Genomic DNA, 22,384 nt, shown 5'->3' on the forward strand with positions numbered 1-22,384 from the left:
AACCTTGAGGACATCATGCTAAGTGAAATAAGCCAGTCACACACATGAAAATGCTATATGGTTCCTTGGACATGAGAGGTATCTTTCTTTCTCGAATAACCTCTTTATTAATTTTTAAACAATTAACTTTTTCTAAATATTTTGATGCTTATTACATAACTAACAAATAAAAGATACATTAATTTATTAGATAATAAATATATAAATAATAAATATATAAATAATAAATATATAAATAAATATACATGTTCTTTCTCATGTTTCAAATCCTTGTTTAGGTCAATAATCATTTTAAATGCAATTATATAATACTTTTTAATCTGATAGTTGAAATATCTGTAGTTCTTGGGGTTTCTAGTCCCACTGAATCTTGATCATAGTGGATTGTTTTCTTATATATGTTGGAATTTTTCTTTCTTTTTTTTTTTTTTTGGTGGCTTGTGCAGGGTCTGAACCCTTGCTTTGGTTACAAATTCTTAGAAAAGACAATTCTTTTTTATGCCCAGAACTTAGGCCATGACACAACACTTCTGTCCTATTCTAGTGTTTCTCTGAGGAGCTGGGTGTAGTTCCCAGTCTCAGCCTCTCTGCATCTCTCAGCACTAAGGTCTCATCTGAGTGGTCATGAAAGCCCAGTGGCTCCGTTGCTATGGTAAGCTGCACCCGCTTCTGGGGCTGCTGTAGTAAAAGCTCACTGCTCACTGCCATAGCTTAGTGTTCTCTCATCTGGGGCCTCTAGGGGTTTCTTTACTTTCTTTTGAAATCAACTATGCATTTTAAAGTATATTTGTTGTATTGTATCTATCATTTCTAAATTTCTTTGATAGAGTAAGAGTTTTAAAATCATCTTCTCTAAAATAAATAAAACTAAAATAAAGTCATCTCATCTACTATATGTGAAATTGAAATCGACTAAAATAAAGTCATCTCATCTACTATATCTACGAAATTGAAATCGACTACTTTTTTAAGAAGTTTGTTTAAAGATACAGAAAAATGTTTCAATGTTCACAAAAGAATTAAGACCAGAATTTGTATACAGAATAAGCAAGTTTCCTCCAGATTGAGTGATCCCTCCCCCGCCCCAGGCAAACTTTCATGGAAACTTATTTTAACAGCCACAGAGAGGACAGCCCACTTGTGCTGCATTAACAAGGGCCAGGACCCTGAAGGGCCGAGAACAAGACCCAGCTGCACTTGCTGTGAGTCCTCATCAGCAGGCAGGGTTTCTGTGAATTTCGCTACTTTAGATACCTCATATACCCATAAATATGTATAATTATTATGTGTCAATTAAAAAACAAATGAAAATAAAAATAAAGCTTAAGAAAATTATAATCAATGACTACATTTATTTATCAAATAATAAAATAAAATAATAAATATATAAATGTATGAATAATTTTATGAAAAATTCAAAGCAGACTGATAAAAGAACCAAATCAAACATTTAGAAATAAACATTTTAGTCAATGAAATTAAAAAAGAAAGCTGGCCTGTTAAGCTCAGTTCATTAGAGCACAGCCTTTATAAGACCAAGGTCACGGGTTTGGATCTCCACACCAGCCAGCTGCTAAAAAGAACAAAAACAAAAACTCAGTGTTGGGATTAACAGCCGATTAGATACAGCTAGAGAAAGAAGTAACAACCTAGAAGACAGACCTGAGGACATTACCCAGATACATATTTTTAAAACGATTATAGGGCTGGCTGGTTAGCTCAACTGGTTAGAGTGCTGTGTTGTAGCACCAAGGTCAAAGGTTCAGATCCTTATATCAGCCAGCCACCAAAAAAAGATTTTTATAAAAAGGGCAAGGAGAACAGAATAAGGCAGTTCAACACACTTCTAATTAAAATTCCAGAAAAAGAGAATATAGAAGATGAAGTAAAGCAACATTTGAAGGCATAACGGCAGGAAATTTTCCAGAATTGATGAAAGAAATGAATACTCCAGTTCAGAAACAATAATGAATCCTAACCAAGATAAATTCAAATAAAATAAACACACATTGTAGGGAAACTGCAGAATACCAAATACATAGAGATTTTTAAAAGCATCCAGAGTGAAAAAGAACAGATTACCTGCAAAGGAACGACTATTAAATTGATGAGGATCTCTCAACAGTAACACTAGAAAACCTAGGATAACGTCTCCAAATTCTGAAAGAAAATAACCACCGACCTAGAATTTAAAACACAACCAAAATATCATTCAACAGTGAAAGATGGAGAAAATTTACCACTAACAGATCCTCACTGAAAAAAAAAAAAAGCAAAGGAGGTATTTGAAAAAACAAAGGTGGAATTGATATGAAAAGACAACATTACTCACATGGAATGGTAAGCAAAGTAACTGGTAAAAATATGAGTAAATCTGAACAATACTATCTGTACACAAACAATAACAATGATGGTGACTAGTTTAATTTGGCCATGCAACACACACACGCATGCATGCAGAAAAATGTTTCTGAGTCATAAATTCAGAAGAGACTTTGATAAAATTCAAGACCCATTCACAATAAAAAGAACTATTAACGAATTGCTAAAAACAAAAGAGAACTTCCTTAATCTGATAGTGTGATATTTGTTCCAAAAACCTATACAACAAATATCACATTTAATGATGAACACTAGAAATCAAACACTTAAAGTCAAGAATATAAAGGATGCTCACTTTAGACACCTGTGCTCACAGAAGTCGTAGCCACCACAGTGGGACAGGAAAAGGAGAACTGGAGAGAAGTAATCTGTCAGTATCTTCAGGAAACATGACAGAAGATGGAAAAGATTCTACAAATTATGAGAACTTCTAAGAGAGTTCAGCAATATCAACATATCAAAATCAATTATATCGTCTTATACCAGGAAGTAAGGTGTCAGGCAATGTAATTTCAAAAAATACTCCTTTTAGAAACCAAAGACATAATTTATCTAGTGATAAATCTAACAAAATACAAGACTTTTACAGAGAAAATTATAACTACTTTGAAAGATATAAACTAGCTCTGAGAATACAGGAGCAAAAACAAGTGTTTTTTCTATTCTCTCACTCAACAACAAGCAACACAGACGACCTCTGTGACCTCTGGTCACCAGGAAGTGTATGGGGATTTCTCCCCACCAACAACCAGTTCTGCAGAGGACATCAGCTGCATGTCCTCTGATTCAAGTCAATTCTGATACCACCTACCTGGAGACAGCGTCAGATGCACAGGCTGAGGGCTCAGCGCCCCCCACTTCCGATGCCAAGCCCCTTTTACCTGTGCTTCTGACCGACCAGCTACAGATCAGGGTTCCCACGACACTCTCCATGGGCTCAAGTAATTTGCTAGAGCGGCTCACAAAACTCAGGGAAATGCTTTATTTACAGGTTTATTCAAAGGATATTAGAAGGGATACCGATAAAGAGATGCACAGGGCCAGGGAAAAGGGTGCGGAGTTTCCATGCCCTCTCCGGGTGCACCACCCCGCATGAACCTCCCCGTGTTCAGCTACCAGGAAGCTCTCCAAACTCAGTCCTTTGGGGTTTTTATCGAAGCTTCATTATGTAGACATGACTGATTAAATCACTGGCAAAGGGAACCTAACCTGCAGCCCTTTCCCCTCCCAGGAGGAAGGGGGTGGGGCTGAAAGTCCCAACTCTCCAATCCTGCCTTGGTCTTTCCCACAACCTGCCCCAATCCTGAAGCTACCTAGGTGCTGCCAGCCACCAGTCAACATCAGCATACAAAAGGACACTTGCCACTTTGAAGATTCCAAGAATTTTAGGAGTAGTGTGCCAGGAGATAGGAACGAAGAGCAAACAAATATTTCACATTATCACCATGCCTAAATAAATGGAGAGAAACTGTGTTCATGGATGTGAGAACAATATCATACAGATGTTGAATCTCTAGAAATAAATCATAAATTCAAGGAAATTATGACCAAAATTCTACAAGGTTTTCCACTGAAAGAAAGTGAGCCGAGATGCCAGCTACCGTTCTAGCTTTATTAAAGAAAGAAATCTGCCAGGCTGTACTCAAAATGTAGGACAGCCCGGGGCTGCCCTGAAAATGGGGGACAGCCCCAGGTGTGGGGGTGGTAGAGCTTATATTGGTATGTTGGTGCCAAGAGCTGGGTGATGCAATTCCAGGGTGGGCATTGAGTTAGGTCATGGGAATGGAGAGTTCTGCGCATGCGAAAACGCAGAAAGTTTTTTTTTTTTCCTCCAAAACCGTGAGGCTTTTTGTAAGAGAGAACGGGGGAGGGGAGGGAGGCGGTGGACGGCGCCGTTTTGTGCTTGGGCTTGTCTAAGATGGCGCTGGTTATGTTGCAGATCTATTATCCACAAAACTTAACGAGCTGATTCTCAAATACATGGAAGCACCAAACGACTCTCAAGCTGTCGGGCTCACTGGCTCTCGCTCCTGCACACTCCCTCGGCTTCGTACTTTGCCAGGCTCCTTCTATAAATCTTTTCCTCAGGGTTCTGACCTGAGCTCTCCTTTCTAAACCCTACCCGGACTCCCTGGGGATGCCCTCCCCTGACTTCCACTTCCACTGTATGTTTTTAACCCCCAAGTCTGTATATTTTTCCCGAGGTCCGGGCCTACACAGCAACTGCCGACCAGACATCTCCACTCAGACGTCTCCAAAGCTCCTCCAACTCAACACGTCCAAATCCAAATTTTCAGCCTGTCTGGTCCCTCCTCCCCTGCTCTCTCTCAGGAAATGAACTTCCACCCACCCAGAGGACGGAAACCTAGGAGTGTGTTTTGAATTTTCTCTCTGATCTCCCATATCCAATTAATGACCACATCCAGTCTGTCTCCTAGACGTCTCCTGACCCTGCTTTCTTTCTATCTCAGAGTCCTAATCCAAGCCTCCACCAATGCACACCTGGACAACTGTGGCAACCCCATTCGGATTCTGTACTCTTTTCACTGCAGCCAGAGTGATTTTCTAAAATACAACTCTGATTGTGTGATTACTCTACTTACTCTACTTAAAATCTCTCAACAGGGCTGGCCGGTTAGGTCAGTTAGTGAGAGTGCCATAACACAACACCACCAAGGTCAAGGGTTCAGTCCCCATACTGGCCAGCTGGAAAAAAAAAAAAAAAAAAAAAAAAACCCTCCTGCCCTCCCTTTGAACTCACCTCCAAGCCCCAAGCTCAAGAATCCAGCATGCCCGACATGCTAAGCTCTTTCTCCACTCCTGGTGGAAGTCGTCTGTAACTTTCCTCCCCATCCCCCTCTCACATGACCACCCCTACTCATCCTTAAGGTACAGCCAAATGTCTCATCTTCTGGGAAGAAGATTCCAACCCCAAGTCTAGATCAGGTACCCTCTCATGAGCCCTGAGCCTCAACGGATCCCTTTCTTTCTTTCTTTTTTTTTTCTTGTGGAGGCTGGCTGGTTCAGGGATCCGAACGTGACCTCAGTAACCACCTGAGCTACCAGCCAGCCCTCTACCCCTGTCTTTCCACATCCTAGCCCCCAACTCCCAGTAATTACTGCTCTCCTTGACCACACTTTAGCCACCTTGAGAACAGGGATGTCTCTACCAAGTCATCGGTGCACTGCACAGTGCTGGTGAACGAAGAATGAGCCAATGAATGGATGGTTGGAAAGTGTTCTTTGTGGAGTAATGATTTCTCTGCGGGGAGAATGAACTGTGCTGTGCTTAGTTTCAGGAAAAGAAAGAAACTCAATAAACGTCTGGATTTCGGCACAAGAGACAGAGAGCTTGAATTATATGAATTGGGATTTATTTTGGATGCCTGTAAAATGAAAGTGTGACGTGTGGCAATCTAGAGACTGGTTTTGGTTCCAGTTCCACAACCAACCATGTGACCATGCACAAATCCCTTCATTTCTCTGGGCCTGTTTGTCTGTCTGTGAAACGAGGGGGCTGCTCTCGTGGGGACTTAAGCCCTTTCTCGCAGTCTGTGGCTCATACTCTACACCCAGACCCTCTGCTTCTCCAGTGGCCTCTAAATATGCCTTGCAGTCTTTCACCCATGGCTTTGCTCAAAGAAGGCTGGGGGACTGCTCTGCTGTGGAGAGATGTCCCATGTGACAGCCACTAAGTTAAGAAGTTACACAGTACAGAACTCGACACAGAGTCAGTGCTCAAAAGAGCTATTTTTTGTCATCATCATTATTATTAAGCTACAAATGATGCCTCCAATGGAAGGTCTAAAGCCCTAAACAGATCTGACAGGTACATATACTTCAAGCCCTAACACCTAATATTAGTTAATTAATAATATTAATACCTAAGGCCTCAAAGTCCTGGCTTTAACCTTGATTTTCTTCTCGGACCTGACACAAAGCAAAGACGTAAACTCCAAACCAGGTGAAGGGTGCTGTGGAGGCCAAGATTAGGAGAGAGGGGGAGGCGGGCAGCACCTCCCTGCCATGCCCCTCTCAGAGCTCCCCTTCCTTCACCCGAGCCGAGCTGGGCTGGCCCAGTGAAAGGAGCACGGTCAGTCCCTGCAGAAGTTGGGCACGGTGCAGCCCAGGAGAACACCGGACCTGGGGGTACAGGAGACTCCTCATGCCAGACTCTGACCCACGAGTGGGGTTTTCTAAGAACCTGCACTCCACGTCCCAAGACTGGGTCCGTCCCAGGGAAAGCAGGGCAGCAGATCACCCGAGGCCCTGGGCCACAGGACTCGGTACCAAAAGGGAGTTGCCTGCAGCCCTGTGTGGCCCTGCTGCTCCTGGTCCACCCGACAACTGGCCAGCCCCTCCCACACCCACAGCCCCAGGCCTGGCAGCTGCTGGCCCCCACCAGGCGAACCTCCCACGTGCCCTGCCCTGCAGCCTATAGAGCGGAGGGTAAGCCGACACCAGCCCAGAGAGGGACCCCCGCCTCCTCCCCATCCACATGTGTTCCTCAGTGACCCTCAAGGGCCTGCCAGGGTAGGAGTTTGGTGGCGGGGGGGACAGATGGCACCATTGAGCCTGGGCCATGTGCCATGGACAGAGGGATAAAAATAATCTCTGGCTTGGCTCTCAGGTCCTGGCCCAGGGGCCTCCAGCTCTGCCTGGCCCCACCCAAGCCTCCAGATGGCCTACCCAGGGCAACCCCAAGCCCAGACCACATGCTGCTGTAGCTCAGGGCACACAGATGCTGGCTATTCAGGAATTTTCAGAAGAATCAGGAATTTATGGATTTTTATTGAGATCTTCCTAATAATCAGAACAATAAGCTCCTCCAAAAACACTCTCAGGAGAGGAAGGGACTCACAATCCCCAAGTGTAAGTGGAGAAGCCAAGACTCAGGGAGGGCAGACAATTTGCCCCAAGAAAGTGGCAAAACCAGACTTCAGACCCCAAAGTCCTCCCTTAGCCTGGTAATCTTGCACTCTCAAAGCCCACCTTTCAGCAGCCTTCCAAGACCCTCAGTGACCTCTAAGCCTTGCCTAAATCCGCCTATCCTCTAGAGTCTGCAGCACACAATCAATGTGTGACGAGGCCTGGTCCTGTAAAGTGACGTCCCCTGTGTTCACCTGCTTCCCCAACTTGAGTACAAGATCAGCATCCTCCGCCACGCCTGGCTCCACGCTGGGCATTTAGGTAGCGGACGTCAACCTTAGGAGCTGACTCCTCCACTGACACCTTTCCTAACTCAGTCCAGGACGATCTACTGCTCATTTCCTCCACCCCAGCATCTCTAACTCTCTGTGGTCAACATGTTAAAACCAACGCCCCATGCTCCCCAACCCCAGGGTGGAAGCGATGGAGACTGAAGCTCAGAAAGTTTATGTCTGGCCTGCTGTCATCGGAGAGACAGGGCTAGACAATTAGGAGAGGGCCTGAGTCTCCCTATCACAAGGATAGAAATGATTCCCTCTGCCCTTCGCCACCACCGCTGACTCCAAGAGCTCTGGGGTCCAGGCTACAGGTTCCAGCCACATCCCGATCCTCTTCCCTGTGGGCTGACACCCGGCCCACTGCTGCCTCAGCTCTTATTCAGCTGCGTCCCTCCCTGGGCCCTTTGAAAGACGCCCGCCTTTCATCCCAGTGGCTGCCAGTAACTGAGAAGCTGGGAGCAAAAAGAAAAATTGAGAAAAGAAAAGAAAACCCATCCTAATCTTCCAGATACACGAGTCTCAGAGGTATAAAGATGTAGGGGGCCAAGAGATTGGCTAATGTCTCCTTCAGCCTCAACCCAGCGCAGGAATCTTTCTTCAGGCTCGTGGACTTATCTGCAAGGCTTGGTTACCAAGGCCAGGGGGTGTCATGCCTCTGAATCCCAGGCGCTTTGTCCCAGCCCTACACAGCTGTGGTTAGTAAACATCTACATTGGAGGGAATGTGGGTCTTCCCCACCCAGCACGTATCACAGCAGAGAAGAAAATGGCTGCTCCCATCACTGCCCCGGTGCATCCCAGCTGGACTGGGCCCAACTGTGCCAGTGCCGTGAGGTGCTGCACCTGCTGAAGCAGAAGCAGGTATAAGACACCGCAGCAGGGGCTGGCCAGTTGGCTCAGCTGGTTACAGCACAGTGTTATGACACCAAGGTCAAAGGTTCGGATCCCTGCACCAGCCGCCAAAAAAAACCCCAAAAATAGATACTGCTGCAAACAGCCCGATTCTGGGGTCTCTGAGCCCTCACTGCCCTGACCTCATTTCTTAAAGTAAGAGAGAGAGGGGAAAAGGTAGGAACAGTGGACCCCAGCCTTCTTCCAGACTCGTCTCCACTCTCCCCTGCAGCCCCCTGGTCTTCTCACCATCTCCTGAACCCCAAGTGTATTCACACTGCTCCCCTGCTCGGGGTGGGCATCTGTACCCAGTTCTTGCCAACAGTCCATCAGCAAACATCTACTGAGCATCTATTCTCAGACAACTCTGGAGAAATGAGTTCAGGCTCTTAAGGGGTTCAGGTGTTGAGTGAGGGGCAGGAGGCTGGCACAGATATGTTAACACGTAGGTGCTGCAAAGCATTAGACGCCTGAGGCAGAAGGTACAGGGCACACTGCATGCATCAACCTCAACTCCAGGCCTGCCCACAACCCCATAGGGCTCCCTGAGCCCCAGGCCACAAAGGCTCTAAGCTGTAGCACTCACTGCCCACAGCGCTCCTCTGGCCTTGGCAAGGACTGCTTCGGCCTGTCGGGTGTCCTCTGTCTTCCATGCTGACTTCCAACTCAGGAGCCAGAGAGAAGGGGATGAGGACAGGGGATTTGGGGTAGGAAGGGAGACCTGTCCCTCAGGCAGCACACAGTGCAGCCCGTGCGTACTGGGCAGATGCCCCTGTGTACTGGGCAGATGCCCCTGCAGAACACACATATTCTGCTCCCCAGAGAGGAGCTACACTAATATCAATACAAGGAGGTCCCAGTTTTGAACGCCCAATCTGTGCCAGGCCCTGGGCTAAGCCTTGACTGCATCTTCTCGAGTGCTCCCAACGTCCCTGTGAAGTAGCTGTCCCCACCCCACTTCGCAGATGAAGATGCTGAGGCTCTTCAGGGTGAAGTGCTGTGCCCGAGCCCCAAAGCTAGAAAGTGGCGAGGCGCAGTCTGCCGGCTCCGAAGCCCGTCACCGCCGTGCGCCGCCACCTGCGCACCACGACGCTTCTCTCACCTATTTTGCCAACGCTTCTGTGGACAGCAGGAGGGGGAAGTGGGCTGACTCGGCAGCATGAGGGATGCTCGTCCGATGTGAAGACTCACAGGGACGGGACCAGACTCTGGGCTGGCGGCCGAGGGCAGCAGGAGAAGTTGCTCTCTGTGGAGGCGAGAGCCTTCCCGGTCTCTTTCTTAGCATGAACCCGCTGCTCCTTCAGCCTCTGGTGAAGGTCCCTGCCGGGAGCTGCAGGGCTCCCCAGGTTTGTGTGACTGAGGAGCAAACTGTGGAGCAGCAAGGTGCCTGCCAGTTCACCGGAGAGGAGACTGAGGCCCTGAGAGGTGAAGGCCGCACAACTAGTTAAAACTGGGACCAGAACGGCATCTCAGGCCTGCGCTTTTCTGCTACACAGTGACCACTACCATGACCGTCATCTGCACCCTCTCGAAGACGGGAAGAGAGGGCTGTTCCTAGGAAGGACAGGAGCAGGCGACCCACGTAGGTGGATGAGCAGGTTCCCCAGCCAAAAATCTCTCCCTTCCTGCTTATTTTCCTGCCTGACACCGCACTGTTCGTGCTTCAGCCCCTATGTCTTTCATTCACTCATTCAAAACTGCATATTGATTTTTTGGGGGCAGCTGTCTGGTATAGGAATCGAACCCTAGACCTTGGAGTTATCAGTACCACGCTCTAACCTACTGAGCTAACCAGCCAGCCCTCAAAATTGTACACTGAGCACATACTATATGCCAGGCATTGTGGACTGCAATGGTTTGAATGTGTCTCCCAAAGTTCATGTGCTGGAAGCTTAATCCCCAATACAACACTGTTGAGAGGTGGGTCCTCTCAGAGGTGATTAGGCAGAGCCCTCGTGAGTGGACTGACGCCGTCATCACGGCAGTGGGTTTGTTGCCGCAGGAGTCGATTCCTGATAAAAGAGTGGCCCCCTTCCCCTCCCTCTCTCTCCTCTGTGCTCTCTCACCCTTCCTCCTTTTGCCATGAGACAATGCAGCAAGATGGTCCTCACCAGAGTCAGGCCCCTCATCCTTGGACTTCCCAGCCTCCAGCACCGTAAAAAGTAAATCCCTGTTCTTTATCAATTACCCAGTCTGTGGTATTCTGTTACAGCAGCACAAACGGACTAAGACAGGAACAAGGTCAAATAAGACACAGTCCTGCCGTCACCGTCCTTCTGTCTAGGCTGTGTCAGGGGTGCAGAGTCACTGTGAAGATGCGGGTACAGTCACTCATCATGAATCGCAGAACAGTTATGGATTCCATGTCTGCAAATTTGCCTCCTTGCTAAAATCTCAACCCCAAAATTCAACACTTGCAGAGCTGTCATTGTCATTCACAGACAAGTGCATGTGCTGAGCTGCCACAAATATAGAGTTGTCTGATATTTGTGCTCCCAGCTGAGGTCAAACACGGCTGCCCTCTGCCTTCTTGACTCAGCTGTCATTCTGCAAGTAAGTGTCCTTTTCACAGACTATTTAGTGCCATGTTCTTCACATTTTTGTGCTTTTTGTTGGTGATTTTGCTGTTTAAAACAGCCCCATGCGTAGTGCTGAAGTGCTGTCCAGTGTACCTAGTGCAAGAAGGCTATGACGTGCCTTACGGAGAAAATGCACGTCTTAGATAAGTTTCGTCTATGTATAATACGATGGAACTTTGAAAAGTTCACAGGGGAAAAAAAAGTTCATGGAACAATAGAATTATACAAGATAATGCAAGTTGTCCCATGAACTTTTTGAAGTACCCTCATACAGTGCTGTTGGCCATACGTTCAATGTTAACGAATCAACAATATATATTAAATAAGGTATCTTTACACAACAACACACATAATAGGGTTCTGATCCCCATGCCGGCCAGCTGCAAACACACACACACACACTTATATTATAAATCAATCAGCTGACAAAAATGTGACCAGAGGCTCGCAGGAACCCAACCTTGTATCTCTCTTTGGGGCAATAGTTCAGTATTTCCTAATTCAGTGTTCACCTCAACTTCATATAGGGCATAACAACCACAAATAACAAGAACTCACTGCACGTAGGGAGGATAACATGTTAAAGCATTGTAGATAAATGTCTTGGGATGAGGGGGAGGATTTTAATGATATGGAGCTCAAGGCTCTGGGAATTTCAAGCCTGATAGAGAGAAATGTCAAAAAGCACCAGGTTAGCCAAAAGGTGGAAACAGCACCAATGTCCATCGGCAGAAGAATGAATAAACAATATACAGTATATCCATAAAATGGGATATTATTCAGCCTTTAAAAGCAAAGACATTCTGACCTATGCTACAACGTGCATTATGTTAAGTGAAATAGACCAGACACAAAAGGACAAATACCATATGATTCCACTTCTGTGAGCTACCTAGAATAGGCAAATTCATAGTGACAGAAAGTGGGACGGTGGGTGCCAGGGGCTGGGGAGGGGAGTGGGCAGTAACTGTTTAGTGGGCACAGAGTTCCAGTTTGGGATGATGAAAACGTTCTGGAGATGGGGAAGGTGATGGTCACACAACACTGAATGCCACTGAACTATACACTCAGAAATAGTTAAAACTGTAAATTTTATGTTATGCATATTTTAACCAAAAAAAATTTCTAAAGGGCAACAGGAGACAGAAGGGAAAAAGAAGACAGGGACAGAGAAGGAGATGGGCTACTGTGATGGACCTGGGCCCAAAATACAGAGGACAAATGAAAATGTCCCATTTACAGCCAGAAATGAAAAGAGAGAGAAGACAAGAGAATCCCCAGGGATGGAAGGAAGGAGGAGACAGCTCTGCAGAGAAACAGCGGGAAAGGCTGGGCCACGTACTCAGCTGGAAAAACACAGATCCCAGAGTGACCTTAGAACACCAGGTCAGGGCTCGCTGGAGGCCAGAAACAGGCCCTTCTCACTAAATAACAAGACCAAACAAAACCTAGGTGTCCCAATCCCTGAATTCCCACCATGGGACACCCTCCCTCGAAGGCACAGCAGTCAGTCTGGTACACTTTAAAGAAGCTTCATAGCTTACTTGGGAGAGGGTGGTGCTGGTAACACCAATGCCAAGGTTACAGGCTAAATACATACATACATATATACATAAAATAAAGCAGCTTCAGAGTCGTGTGACCTGTTAAAACCTGCCTCTTGCCAGCTATGTGGCTGTTCAATGACCAGCTGAACTGCTAAAGCCCCTGCTTCCGCACCTGTCAGGAGGGGCTGAGAAGACCTGTCTGGCAGAGCCACTGTCAGGGTCAAGGGCAGCAAGCAGGAAAAGCACCTGGAGCACAGGCAAGGCAGCCATGCCACCCACTTACCAACCTTAGGTGTGGGGATGATGGCCACACCCTGCTTCTTGACCAGATGGATGGGGAGGGGGTGAAAGGAAGGAAGGGAAAAGGGGGTAAGATCTTGCAACCCTTGCCAGGGTGAGGATGAGCAGGAGCACTGGACCCCTCAGCTCCAGCGCTGCCCAGCCAGGAGAGAGGAAGGGTGGGAAAGCAGCACGGCAGGCAGATCGTGTGCTCGGGCTCCAAACGCCTGGCCTGGCTCAGATCGCGGCTCAGCCTCCCAGGGACCCTGGAATCCTGGGCAAGCCACTCGACCTCCCGAAGCCTCACTGTCCTCCAAGCACACCCAAGGGGGAATAACGTTCCCCTCTCACAGGACTGCTGTGAGGATGAAATTCAGTCATATCCCTAAGGTACAGGCACAGAGCCTGGCACACAGAGGGGTCCTGCACATCTGAGGTCACTGCTGCGTCCTCCCTGCAGAGGGACGATGGAGGGCTGGCGATTCAGGCTGCAGGACCAGTGGAGGGAGGAGCAGGAGTGAAGGGAGATAAGTAAACAGGTGGGGACAGTCCCGGGAAGCAGGTCAGGAGGAGCTTCAGTGGGAAGGGCAGCTCAGAGATAAGAGAAATGGAGGGAGAGAAGATTCTTAAGTGGGTCTAGGCGGCGAGCCCACGGCCCAACCACGCAGTCTCCTTCCACCCTGTCCCCAGGCCTGAGGACAGGGCGGGCTCCCACATCCCAGCCCTCAGCTCCCCCGTAGGTGGAAGCTGGAACCCAGCACCCGGCCACCCCTTCCCAGCAGTCAGGGACGTGGGTGTCTGCAGGCCTAACACATGCAGGAAGTGGGTCACAGCAATTAGGTGTCCACCGTCCTACGCCCCCTCCCCCCTCTGCTGCCTGCCCCGGAGCCACTAAAGGGGGTGATGAAGCTGTGACAGAACTGGCCTCAGGCTCCAGCACACTGCCTGGCACGGAGGCTCTAGGGACAGGCTCGTGGAAGGAATGCGAACGAGGCTCCGTGTTCAGCTTCTCCATGGAACGTGGAACCTCTTGACCCAGTCACTTCCCTCTCTGGGCCTGTGTCCCCATTTGCCAAGAAAAGGTGGGGACAGTGGAATATTATTCAGCAAAAAAAGAAGAAATGAGCTATCAAGCCATGAAAAGACACAGGAAACTTAAGGGATTGAATTGTTAAGGGAAAGAAGCCAACATGAAAAAGCTGAATGATTCCAACTATATGGCCTGCTAGAAAAGGCAAACCCACAGAGATGACAGAGATCTGAGGTCACCAGGGGCTGGCAGGACGGAGGAGGGATGGACAGGCAGAGCACGGGGGATTTTCAGGGCCGTGAAACCACACGTGGACTTCAAAAAGTTCATGGAAAGAATTGTATTAACTTTTAATCCTACTTTTCCGTGAACTTGTTTTCTTTTTCTTTTTAGCTACACGAGGTCTACAAGAATCCACAAACTTTTTGAAATACCTTCATATTCTGTCTGATACTGCTATGGAGGGCGCCTGTCATTACACATTTGTCAAACCCCACAGAATGTGTAGCACGAAGCATGATCCCTACGGTAACTGTGGACTGTAACGGTGGAGCAGGACGGCTCAGCAGCTGTCACAGACGTACCCCACCGATGCAAGATGTGAATAACAGAGAAATTGTGGGGGAGCAAACATGAGAATTCTGTACTTTCTGCTCAATTTTTTCTGTAAACCCAAAATTGCTCCAAAAAATAAAGTCGATTATTAAAAAAAAATGGCGGGGAAAGTAAGCCTTGCACTCTTTTCTCCTCACAGCCTTCTTCAGGGTTCTAAAATAAAGCAGAAATCAAAAGTCATGAAAGTACTGAACCAAACCAGCTGCCCTCACTTTACACAGGTCTGCCCTGTAGAAATGCGGATCTCGAAACAGACGCAGCAGGGTCTTTGCATGACAGGACTTGCCACTGAGTCCCCTCAAAGTCCAGGGTGCTGACAGAACACCAAATGCCTGTTTCCCCAGCCTCAGGGGACAACAGACAGACTGTCCCCACCCTGCAGGAGCAGAGGATGAGCCCAGATCAGGCGCCCCTGTGCACAGGCACCCTGCGTGGGGCTCAGAGCATGCCCCGCCCAGGCAGAAGAAGGACCCAGGCGGTTCTCAGTGCTGAGAAGCAGCCCTCCAGAACCCAGAACACAGGGGGCTGCAGGAGCCCTGCAGGGCCTGGAGGCAGCCGGCACTAGAAGCTCCAGGAAAGCAGGGTTCCTCTGCCCTGCCCTCCTCTCCGCCTCTGGACCCATCACCTCTGGAAAAGGGCCTATCCTTGAGAAGAATGAAGACTCCAGCATCTAGACAGTGCCACAGATCTGAGGACAGAGGACTGAGCTTGGACAAGAGGTGGGAGGCGGCATTCATCTTAGCCTTGGTCATTTTTCATAGAAATGCTGTGTTCCAGAGCTACCCTGCCTGGACAGAGATAGGGACAACAACTGAGATGTTTTAGAAATTCTGCTAATGGCCCAAAGCCCTCAGACCCTGGGCTGAGGTCACCATCACAGAGGTTCCACCCTGACCCAGAAAACTCACCCCCACTGGCCCTCTCACACCAGCCACACCCCCAGTGGCTTATCCTTGCAGGTCTGACAGTCACCCCACCTCTCATTCCAGAATGCATGGTCATCCAGTTGGGAAACAAGGCCATGTAAGTGGCTGGAACCAGGCTGGGCACCAGCATTTGTTTTTCTGAGTGGGGCAAGCTCAGCCTAACGCAGGAGGCCACACGGAGGGAGGGGACGAGGCACAGCTGGCCAGCCAAGGAGGACACCGGCAAGCCATGACGCCCACATGTGCTTCTTATTCTGAAGCACACTCAATGGCAGGTTCAGGAACAGCACTTCACGGAAGATCCTCCTCTTCTTTATGGGCCATTCTCTAGGTGTAACCCACTCCTCATGCCTGGGCCCACCTTTGCCAGATTCTGATCTCACTTTCAGGTCCCTCCACACCCATCATCTTCTTTTAGAGATTTTCTTGCTAAATGAATTTTCTCCAAAAATTTATAAATCATATATCTGACAAAGGACTTGTAACCCAGAAAATTAAAGAAATCTCAAAACGATCAAAAGAAAAAAGTGGGCAAAAATGTTTGGACACTTCACCAAAGAAGTAAAACAAATGGCGAATAAGCACATGAAAAGACCTCTGGCAGCCTCAGGAGTTAGGGAAATGCAAATTGCAACCACAGTGAGATTCCAGTACACACCAATTAGAATGGTAGAAAAAAGCCCAAAATCAACCTGACAATGCCAGGTGCTGATGAGAATGTGGAACAATAGAACTCTTGTACTTTGCTGGTGGGAATGCAAAATGGTATATACTTTGGAGGACACTTTGGCAGTTTCTTAAAACATTAAACATATGTCTACCACATGGCCCAGGAATCCCACTCCCAGGTATTTACCCAAGAGAAATGAAAGCCTATTAACACAAAAACCTGTGCACCAATATTAGTAGCAGCTTTATGCATAGTTAAAGGAGGCTGGAAACAACCCAAACGTCCTTCAACCTGTGATGGGTAAACACACTGTGGTACAGCCACATGATGGGTTACTACTCAGCAATGGGAAGGAACAAACTATCAATATACCACACGTGACAATGGCATGAATCTCAAAGGCATCATGCCGAATGGAGGAGCCAGACCCAAAACGCTACAAAACTGTACGATTTTACTGACATGACATTCTTGAAAAGGCAAAATTACAGGAATGGAGAACAGATCAATGTTGCCAGGGGAGGGGCATGGGGGGTACGGGGTTGGACCGCCAAGGGGCAGCTGCATGAGGGGATTGTCTGGGAGACGGAGCTGTTCTGCACTTTGATTGCAGCAGAGTGAATATACAACTCCATGCATTTGTCAAAACCCATAAAATTGTATACAGTAAAGAGTAATTTTGCTGTAGGTAAATTAAAAGTAAACTTAAAATTAAGTCTTCCTAATCCTGGCGAGAGGGCCCAGCTCAAATCCACCTTGTTCATAAAACAAGGTGTTATCTCCCCTCCTCTAATCACTTTATGACTACAGCCCTCAAATCACATTTCTCTTTCTTCTCACAGGTATTTTTCCCTCGCACACACACACACAAAACCCTACCCATCCTCAAAGCCAGCTCGAGTGCCTCCTGCTCTGTGAAGCCTTCCCTGACCCCTCCCAGCCCCGTCAGAATGAATCACCCTTTACCAGGCACCCCCACCGCACTTGTGTGTGCCTCTAGTTAGCCCTTCTCTCATCTTGCAGGTTATTCCTGTTAGCTAGTCACTGTCTGTCTCCCCCACTGGATAGCAAGCTCCTTGAGGACAGGGACCAGGTCTTCTATCCATATTGCCCCCACAGCACCTAGCGCAGTGCCAGACACACAGTGCATGCTCTGAGACTGCTGTGGATAGGCCCAGGGCAGGTGCAAGCAGAGGCGGCTGAGGACAAGAGAGGAGAGCTGGCAGTGCTGGGGCAGGCAGTGCTCAAGAGGGCATCGGAACCCACTGATACAGCTTTACTTCTCTTGCATAAGCAGCACAACTACTGCTTAAACCTCCAAGTGCTGGAAATGACCCCACCTCCCTTTCCAACATGAGGTCATGCAATTTACCATGCAGCATTTCTGAGGATGCTTTTGCTTCCTGCCTGTCTATCACCCAGCACAGTTCCAAGCCCCAGGCAGACAGATGCCCAGGACACAACTGCTGAGGGACTGGAACCTGTCCCATCATCAGAGTGCTGTCATTTCTCACTTCCAGAAGGCAGGTCCTCTTTGCAGCAATCTGATTTCAAGTTCATTATGCAGAACTACTGTGGTACAGGCATAGTCTACCAGTAACTCCCAGGCCCACTCTACAACTGGGTTTTTCCAAGCATATCATGGCCTCTCCCTCTTACAAATTCCAGCTTGACCAGTTTTTAAGGACCACCTATAGGTCATTTATTTGACTGACACTTATACAGTGCTTAGTAAGTGCTAGGCAAAGAACTAAGCACTTTCCAAATATTAACTCATTTAATTCTTCACATCAACTGTATACGGTTGGTTCTATTATTATCATCCCTACTTTGCAGAGGTGGGAAACTGAGACAAGTTACATTTAGATAACTTGCCCAAGGTTACACAGCTGGTAAGTGGCAGACCAGGGATTCAAGCCCAGGCAGGCTGGCTGCAAAGCTACACTCTCCACACAGCAGCCACTAGCCTTATGTGGCTATTACGGACATGAAATATGGCTGTCTGAACTGAGATGTGCCATTAAGTGTAAAATACATACTGGATTTCCTACACTTTGTATGAAAAAGATGTTTACCAATAGTTTTTACTACTGGTGGTATGTTAAAATGATAATATTATAGATACAGTAGGTTATAAATAAAACACATGAAGGGTCTTCAAAAAGTTCATGAAAGGATTTATATTATCTTTTAATTCTATTTCTCCTATGAACTTTTTGAAGTACTATCATATTATTACAACTCATTTTACCAGTTTCTATTAACTTTTTAAATGTGGCTCCTAGATTACTTAAAATTGTATATTATGTGGCTTACTTTTATTTCTATTAGACAGCACCAGTCTGGAGTTGCTGTCTAAGGTGCAGACTGTCCTTCACACCCGGTGCACTGAGCGTGTACAGAGGACAGGGACAGGGGCCAGGCCATCACTCCCACCACTCCACATTCTGCCTCCTAGGACTGCCCCTCTCCCAGCTTTACCTCTGGCTCTGGAGAGAGCTAAGATCTCCCTCCCTCCAGCAGGAATCCCAGAATGTCAAGGCAGGAGAATACTTCACATGTCATCTAGTGCAACCGCACATGCTACTATGTGGAGAAACCGAGGCCCAGAACCACAGAATCTTCAAGGAAGCAGAGGCCCTAGAAGTCATCTAGTCCAATTCCCCACCCAGTGCAGAGACTTCTCCAGAGCATCCCTGACAAGTTCTACACACTTCTGCATAATGGAATTCTATGTAGTTTTCTGTAGTTCCACATAACGAAATAGACTTCAGATCAGATGAACCCAATCTGCTATTGCAGCAAATGGTGCCTGCCTTTTGCAAGTGAGAGATGACAGCACCCTGATGGGACGGGCAGGTTCTAAGTCCTCATCCAACGTCCGTTAAGACATTCACAATAACAGCCAGCTCAATATTTAATAGGTCAGGAAGTATCCACCTTCCAAAACCAACGTGGCTGGAGTGTCACAGAACTCACCACACCACTGGCCCTGCAGACTCAAGGTTTAATGCGCCAGTGGAAAGAGTCGATCCCAAACCCCAACCTCAGCATTAATCTCTGTGTAACTTTTTCCTCTTCTGTAGAGGTTAAAAAACACAAACAAATAACCCCCCATCACAGGGCTGCTATGAGGGTAAAACGAGATGACTAAGGCAGAAATGTCTAGAATAATGTCTGGCACCTAGTAGGCACTTAATAAATGTTCATTTTCCTTCCCCCTCCTTCAGCAACCAAAAACCCCAACTTTTTCCTTCCCCCATATGATAGTATGTCCCACCCTATTCTATACTTATATAACTGATGTTCTGAATTTAAATACAGGGTTTTACATTTAAACCTATTAGATTTCATCTTGAGATAACTATACACGTTCAGCATTGCTCCATGTCAAGTACTGTTCTTTGGTTTTGTTTTTTTGGGGTGGCTGGCGAGTACAGGGTTCCAAACACTTGACCCTGGTGTTATAGGCACCATGCACTGCCATGTGAGCTGCTCGGCCAGCCCTAACACCAAGTAAACTTTTTTTGGGGGGGTGGGGGTTGCTGGCCGGTAAGGGGATTCGAGCCAAATAATCTTTAATGGCTAAAAATTGAAAAGAAAAAAAAAAAATTTTTTTTTTTTGACTGGTAAGGGGATCACAACCCTCGGCACGGTGTGGTCTGCACCACGCTCAGCCAGTGAGAGCACTGGCCATGCCTATATAGGATCCGAACCCGCGGCCTCGGCGCTACCAGCACCGCACTCTCCCAAGTGAGCCACGGGGCCGGCCCGAAAACAATTTTTAAAAATTCAGTAGGGCTCAGTTAAATAAATTAAGCTATAGTCACATAATGCAATATTATGCAGACCCTTAAAATTAGTGTTTTTCATCATCTTTTATGACATGGGATATTAGTATGCAGAGTTCAGCCGAGAAAAAACAGGATAACGGACAATTGCAACTATGTTAAAATATATACTCGTAGATTTGCATGGACACAAATTTGGCAAGACATAGACCAAAACACTAACTCATCCCTGAGCTGAGGTCTTACGTACCACTTTGTTTTCTCTTCCGTTAGTTTCCTTATTTTCCAGGTTTTCTACAATAAGCGTGTATTAATTTTAAGAGTTAGAAAAACAGTTTTCCTTTCATCTTTCTACTCCGTCTCAGCGTTCCAGTCAAATGAGATGATTGTGAGTCCTGGTCTGTCCCCCAAAGCTTGCCATCCTAAGCACCACAGAAATGAGAAATTGAGGGCATGGGCCACACAGGCTGACAGAGGGGCTCATTCCTATGGAAGTGTCCACAGAGGACAAAGCCAAAGAGAGCTTGGTGGCACACCACGAAAACCCCCTTGGGTGACGTGTGCTGAGTACTGGTACCTGGGGACGCGTGCCGCCAGCTCCTCACTGCTGTATCAGCCAGGACACATCATCTCTCTTGCTCCTCAGAAAATCATTAGACGGAAAATCCTTACTGAACATTCCTCCACTCAGATTCACCTCTGTGTAACTTTTTGCCCCAAGACTTGGTAGCGTGAACGCGTGTTGGCTACCAGCTGTCGCAGCTTCACTTGCAAAGTCTGCACAGACTGTGTGTTCAAAACTCTGACCTAGAATTGGACAGGCAATCAATAAGAAGCTTAGCATCTGCCACATCCAGAATCCCCACCTTTCCCCCCTGAAGAAATAAACCAAGACGGCGTCTGTCACCTCCACCCCCACGCCCTCCTCCCAGGTCCTGGCCGTGTTTCTGTGGCGACTCTTGGGGCTTCTCTCAGGACCCCAAAATCTGACCTGTGAGAATGTGGCAATCTGACCTCACAAAAAGCAGCCCTGAGTGGTCTGACTCACTTGTCCCAAAGCGCACCTCGGCCCTCTCACAAAGTCTGCTCTGCCCTCTCAAAGATGAAGGCGAGATAAGAGTTCTCTGCCGCCCAGAACATTCCCCACCTGCCTCAGGCAGGAACCTCCCGCCTGCTGTGCGGCTGACCCAGGCCTGCTGACTCCCCACCCAGCCCTCGGCCCACTGCTCAGTCCCTCCCTGCCCGACGACTATGACTCAAGGCTCCCCGCTGCTGAGATGGAGATCAGCCAGGAAGAAGCCACACCAGCCTTTCATCCTGGCCGGGATGATTGCGAAGGCATCTCAGGGGCTTGAGGGAAGGGGAGACGTGGTTCCCGCCGGGCTGAGCGTGGCCTGAGCAGAGGCTGCCGGACACCACAGCACCTTTGCCAGCAGCACACAAAGCGGAACGCTCAGCCAAACAGTGAGTGGGCGCTCAGGCTTCCTCTGAGTCCACAGCCCCCTTTAGAGGAGAGCCCCAGCCCAGAGGCCCACCTTGTGTGTCACCCACCCCTCCCAGTGTCCTCTGCTCTGTCCCAGCACTCCACCGGATGTGCAGCCCCACCCCCCAGGAGGGTCACCCCTGCCTTCCCACAGCTCCCATTTCCTGCCCCTGGTGACTCCTCTCAAGTCCATTGTTCCTGTGAAGTTTGGGTCAAAGGAAGCAGAGTCCCCACCCCTGGGGCTGCGTGCCCACACACAGCAGGCCAAGGTGCCGGCCACGCTACAGGGAGCCTGCCCGTCCTCCTGCTTTCCCAGGAGCCTGCCTGTATCAAATGCAGGAGTGGGCACAGGTCTTAGACACTGGGGTTCTAGTGGAATTTCTCCCAAAGCTCCAGTCCCTACCAGCTGAAGGGCCCAGGGCCAGATCACACAGGTGTGATTAGAATCTCCCCGATATCTAGACAGAAAAACCAAAAGCAAGGGAAGAGCTGTCATTTCAGAAGAGGTCAAGGCAAAACTGGAATTAGAATATAGGAGTTAGAGACTCTGTGTTCCCCAGTGACAAAGCCCTCCCCGCCCCCCCCACCTGGGCCACTGGGTTGGCTCTACCCACCCCCTGTCGGGGGGGGGGGGGGGGGGGGGTGCTGGAGAGCAGCTGTTCAGCTCCAATTTCAGAGCTTTAAAGGAGCCGTCATCCCAACTCCTGTCAACAAAGGGTCATGAGGCACAGGAAGACAGGCAAGGTAAAGCCGCCCAAGCAAGCCCTGAATTTCCAGCCACCACTGGACTGACCTCAACTACAGGAAAGGCAAGAAGCAAAGCTGGGGACCAATGTCCTCCACTTCCAACTGGGAAGGAGGAGGAGGAGCCACAGGCTTGGCAATAGGTACTGCTTGGTGACAGTTACCAGCACAAGACTCCAGAAGGGAAGCCAAAGGAGGTTGTGACATTTGCACCCCAGGAGATCTAAAAAGATAGGGAGAC

The 22,384-nt window shown here is 48.1% G+C and overlaps 1 protein-coding gene across 1 annotated transcript in view; it reads right to left on the minus strand.

Annotated features, from left to right (window-relative positions):
• The window catches only part of TEAD4 (TEA domain transcription factor 4), a 69,898-nt gene that overhangs the window by 37,971 nt on the left and 9,543 nt on the right, over positions 1-22,384 (minus strand). The window lies entirely within an intron of this gene.

Source organism: Cynocephalus volans, chromosome 1, assembly GCF_027409185.1.
Source record: "Cynocephalus volans isolate mCynVol1 chromosome 1, mCynVol1.pri, whole genome shotgun sequence".
Taxonomy (NCBI): domain Eukaryota; kingdom Metazoa; phylum Chordata; class Mammalia; order Dermoptera; family Cynocephalidae; genus Cynocephalus; species Cynocephalus volans.